Source organism: Nannobrachium achirus, assembly GCF_963921795.1.
Source record: "Nannobrachium achirus genome assembly, chromosome: 13".
NCBI lineage: Eukaryota > Metazoa > Chordata > Actinopteri > Myctophiformes > Myctophidae > Nannobrachium > Nannobrachium achirus.
The window spans coordinates 16549001-16554911 of NC_137833.1; positions in this window are offsets into that span (position 1 = coordinate 16549001).

The following is a 5911-nucleotide window of genomic DNA, read 5'->3' on the forward strand; positions in this document are numbered from 1 at the left end:
TTGGAACAAAATGCCTCAAATCATGCATGCAGCGCCCTATTGCCGTGAAAGGCCCAAAACACATGGGCACCCTTTTCACATTGACCTATTATAGCGCCACCAGCATGCCACAATAACCTACCTGACCTGGCGGAGACCTGTGCTCGGAAGAGCGTGCCCGGAAGAGCACTGCTTCTAGTTTCTTTTGTTTTCTTGGTATTGAGCTTGAGGGCGATCTTTCTGCACTCCCATTTCTACTGCCAGTATAGTTCCCTAACTTCCCTTCCTTTTGTTATGACTGATGTGAGTTTGACTGATGTGAGTTTGACACAAACGCACAGCAAAGGAGGAGGCAGTAGAATAAGTATTAACACTGGAGCACAGAGTTAAATGCACAAGGAGGGCAAAGCTCAGGACCCGGAAAACTGGGAAGGAGAGAAAAGGCTGCATTAGCAATAAATCCACAAGGTTAAGTAGTGCAGCAAACTACAAGGAGCTAAACGTTAACTCCACTAAACTGGGAAATCTAAGAATGTCTGTCTGCTTTATCAACCACAGACTGGTGAAGATCTGGGCCTATGTGAAATGAGCAGAAATAGCGTTAGCAGAAATAAGGCTTCTGGCACCGATCTCTTCAGAATAAGAGTACGCCTAAAGCCATTGAAAAACGTTGAAAAACTGATAATTTTGCCATAATATGGACGTTAAAAAATATATAGATTAAGTATCTAAACGAACATACAAAATGCAAATTAGGTTTCTGGGTAAAAAAAGAAAGGTTTTAATAACATAAAAACATGATAAATGGATAAATGCTGTTCACTGGAGTGCATAGCCTTTACAAATTTGACTCTGGACAGCAGACGGCTCTTTGTGTCGCCACTTTGGAGACATGCACACGTGCGGGAAAACCTCCTCTATCACACCACACTCTCCGCTAAGCAGGGGAGGCGTCAAATCAATTTCTGTTGGCTTTCCAGTGCAGCCATTTGCTCAAAAAGTGACATTTTCTGACATTTTAGTTGGCGCTGGAGAGCAGACGGGCCTATGTGAAATGAGCAGAAATAGCGTTAGCAGAAATAAGGCTTCCGGCGCCGATCTCTTCAGAATAAGAGTACCCCTAAAGCCATTGCAAAAACATTGAAAACGGATAATTTTGTCATAATATGGACGTTACAAATATAGATTAAGTATCTAAACGAACAAACAAAATGCAAATTAGGTTTCTGGGTATAAAAGAAAGGTTTTAATAACATAAAAACATAATAAATGGATAAATGCTGTTCACTGGAGTGCATAGCCTTTACAAATTTGACTCTGGACAGCAGACGGCTCTTTGTGTCGCCACTTTGGAGACATGCACGCGTGCGGGAAAACCTCCTCTATCACGCCACACTCTCCGCTAAGCGGGGGAGGCGTCCCCTCAATTTCTGTTGGCTTTGCAGTGCAGCCACCCGCTCAAAAAAGGGTAATTTTCGGACATTTTCAGACTCTAGTTGGCGCTGGAGAGCAGACGGCTCTTTGTGTCGCCACTTTGGAGACATGCACGCGTGCGGGAAAACCTCCTCTATCACGCCACACTCTCCGCTAAGCGGGGGAGGCGTCCCCTCAATTTCTGCTGGCTTTGCAGTGCAGCCACCTGCTCAAAAAAGTGACATTTCGGACATTTTCAGACTCTAGTTGGCGCTGGAGAGCAGACGGCTCTTTGTGTCGCCACTTTGGAGACATGCACGCGTGCGGGAAAACCTCTACTATCACGCCACACTCTCCGCTAAGCGGGGGAGGCGTCCCCTCAATTTCTGCTGGCTTTGCAGTGCAGCCACCCGCTCAAAAAAGTGACATTTTCGGACATTTTCAGACTCTAGTTGGCGCTGGAGAGCAGACGGCTCTTTGTGTCGCCACTTTGGAGACATGCACGCGTGCGGGGAAACCTCCTCTATCACGTCACACTCTCCGCTAAGCGGGGGAGGCGTCCCCTCAATTTCTGTTGGCTTTCCAGTGCAGCAACCTGCTCAAAAAAGTCAAATTTTCCGACATTTTCAGACTCTAGTTGGCGCTGGAGAGCAGACGGCTCTTTGTGTCGCCACTTTGGAGACATGCACGCGTGCGGGAAAACCTCCTCTATCACGCCACACTCTCCGCTAAGCGGGGGAGGCGTCCCCTCAATTTCTGCTGGCTTTGCAGTGCAGCCACCTGCTCACAAAAGTGACATTTTCGGACATTTTCAGACTCTAGTTGGCGCTGGAGAGCAGACGGCTCTTTGTGTTGCCACTTTGGAGACATGCACGCGTGCGGGAAAATCTCCTCTATCACGCCACACTCTCCGCTAAGCGGGGGAGGCGTCCCCTCAATTTCTGTTGGCTTTGCAGTGCAGCCACCCGCTCAAAAAAGGGTAATTTTCGGACATTTTCAGACTCTAGTTGGCGCTGGAGAGCAGATGGCTCTTTGTGTCGCCACTTTGGAGACATGCACGCGTGCGGGGAAACCTCTACTATCACGCCACACTCTCCGCTAAGCGGGGGAGGCGTCCCCTCAATTTCTGCTGGCTTTGCAGTGCAGCCACCCGCTCAAAAAAGTGACATTTTCGGACATTTTCAGACTCTAGTTGGCGCTGGAGAGCAGACGGCTCTTTGTGTCGCCACTTTGGAGACATGCACGCGTGCGGGAAAATCTCCTCTATCACGCCACACTCTCCGCTAAGCGGGGGAGGCGTCCCCTCAATTTCTGTTGGCTTTGCAGTGCAGCCACCCGCTCAAAAAAGGGTAATTTTCGGACATTTTCAGACTCTAGTTGGCGCTGGAGAGCAGATGGCTCTTTGTGTCGCCACTTTGGAGACATGCACGCGTGCGGGGAAAGCTCTACTATCACGCCACACTCTCCGCTAAGCGGGGGAGGCGTCCCCTCAATTTCTGCTGGCTTTGCAGTGCAGCCACCCGCTCAAAAAAGTGACATTTTCGGACATTTTCAGACTCTAGTTGGCGCTGGAGAGCAGACGGCTCTTTGTGTCGCCACTTTGGAGACATGCACGCGTGCGGGGAAACCTCCTCTATCACGTCACACTCTCCGCTAAGCGGGGGAGGCGTCCCCTCAATTTCTGTTGGCTTTCCAGTGCAGCAACCTGCTCAAAAAAGTCAAATTTTCCGACATTTTCAGACTCTAGTTGGCGCTGGAGAGCAGACGGCTCTTTGTGTCGCCACTTTGGAGACATGCACGCATGCGGGGAAATCTCCTCTATCATGTCACACTCTCCGCTAAGCGGGGGAGGCGTCCCCTCAATTTCTGCTGGCTTTGCAGTGCAGCCACCCGCTCAAAAAAGTGACATTTTCAGATTCTAGTCATTATTATACACCACGCTTCTTTATACGGCTTAGCCTCACTGATCGCTGTGCTTTTCTTACATTGGTTTATTTGACCAGCATAGTCTGCAGAGAATCTCTGCAAATCACCTGAGAGTAGATCTGACCATACTGGAATACTTGGGAGGAATGTGAACAGTTTGTTTAAAATAGTTTCTGCATGATAGTTATTTATACCTGTGTCATTGGTGTTTTTCATTGCTTGATTGGCTTTAGTCCTTACTTGTTCAAAATGGTCTTTGAAGGGAGATGCACTTAAAGGAATGTGCTTACAGTCAAATACATCATCACCCTCAATGTCATGTGGACTGTCTGGTTGATCATGGTCTTCCTCCCCTCCCGGCATTTTCTGCGTTTCAGACTGGATGCTGACCTGTCACTATTGATCTGAACAGGTGTTGCATTGCAACCAAATATGTCCCTCTCACTGGCCCTCAATTCCGTGAGGATCTCCTCCACAGCGTGCTGTGTATGAGTGTCGCTGATCATAAATGCTACAGGTGTTGAAGCGGATGATGAACTTAGAACAAGCTCATAATACAAAATGCTTTTAGTTGTTATATTGCTCTTAATCATTCCCCCCGTTGCATCCCATGATACTGCATCCTTCGTACACAAGTTGTGCCACATTCTCACTCCTGCTTCATTAAAACATATAATCTTAAGGGGGCTAGCTTTAATACATTGAATGAATCCTGTTAAAACTTTACTTTCTGTGTCTTTCTCTTTATACTGCTTTTGCAGTAGCATCAAAGCCTGAATCTCGTCTTCATGCGGCCTTTTCTTTGGCGCACTTCACTTCTGATCTTTCTCAACACGTCTGTGTTGAGAAAGATTAATAAGTTCCCCCAATATACCATTGTTTGTCTGTTTTATTATTTTTTCTGTTACTACTCCAAGGGAAATGGCAGGTATTTTCAGAATGTGAAAAGCTGAGCTCATCTTACTTAAAATATGCTTCCAACTCCATCTAAACTATAATTTTGCGAATGTCTGAGTGAGTGTCTGTCTGTCTCAGCGTTTCTCCTCGGTGGCTGGAGCAATTGATCTGAAATCGCATCACCATCAGCATATGAACACACCTGACATAACTGTGAAGCCCGTTTGTCACTTTCACAAATCGTTAATTTCCATCATTCTCATTCTCATTTCCACTTATTATCCCTACTCACATCTTTTTGCCTTTGCCAAGTAAAAATGTCACTTTTTTGAGCGGGTGGCTGCACTGGAAAGCCAGCAGAAATTGAGGGGACGCCTCCCCCGCTTGGCGGAGAGTGTGGCGTGATAGAGGAGGTTTCCCCGCACGCGTGCATGTCTCCAAAGTGGCGACACAAAGAGCCGTCTACTCTCCAGCGCCAACTAGAGTCTGAAAATGTCCGAAAATGACCCTTTTTTGAGCAGGTGGCTGCACTGGAAAGCCAGCAGAAATTGAGGGGACGCCTCCCCCGCTTAGCAGAGAGTGTGACGTGATAGAGGAGGTTTCCCCGCACGCGTGCATGTCTCCAAAGTGGCGACACAAAGAGCCGTCTGCTCTCCAGCGCCAACTAGAGTCTGAAAATCTCCGAAAATTACCCTTTTTTGAGCGGGTGGCTGCACTGGAAAGCCAGCAGAAATTGAGGGGACGCCTCCCCCGCTTGGCGGAGAGTGTGGCGTGATAGAGGAGGTTTCCCCGCACGCGTGCATGTCTCCAAAGTGGCGACACAAAGAGCCGTCTACTCTCCAGCGCCAACTAGAGTCTGAAAATGTCCGAAAATGACCCTTTTTTGAGCAGGTGGCTGCACTGGAAAGCCAGCAGAAATTGAGGGGACGCCTCCCCCGCTTAGCGGAGAGTGTGGCGTGATAGAGGAGGTTTCCCCGCACGCGTGCATGTCTCCAAAGTGGCGACACAAAGAGCCGTCTGCTCTCCAGCGCCAACTAGAGTCTGAAAATGTTTGAAAATGTCACTTTTTTGAGCAGGTGGCTGCACTGGAAAGCCAGCAGATATTGAGGGGACGCCTCCCCCGCTTAGCAGAGAGTGTGGTGTGATAGAGGAGGTTTCCCCGCACGCGTGCATCTCTCCAAAGTGGCGACACAAAGAGCCGTCTGCTCTCCAGCGCCAACTAGAGTCTGAAAATGTCCGAAAATGTCCGAAAATGTCAACATAAATTGATTTTACGCCTCTCCCGCTTAGCGGAGAGTGCAGTGTGGCAGAGCAGATCTCCCCGCGTGCATGTGTCCAAAGTGCCGACACAAATAGACGTCTGCTGTCCAGGGCCAACTAGATTCTGAAAACGGCACTTTTTGTACTCAATTTTAATTTGAAAATAACAGATCTACAGGCTCACAATGCGTTGTGATGCAATGCATTGTGAGCTTGTAGATCTGCTATTTTCAAAAGATATTTATTTAAACATTTCAAAACTTGAAATGGGAATTCTGCACAATGAGTAGTCCTACTTTTACTTTTGATACTTTAAGTACATTCTAATGCCAATACTTTTGTACTTTTACTTAAGTATATTTTGAATTCTGTGACTTTTACTTGCAACAGAGTATTTTTATATAGCACTTTTATGGTGAGTTGTTACAGGTATATT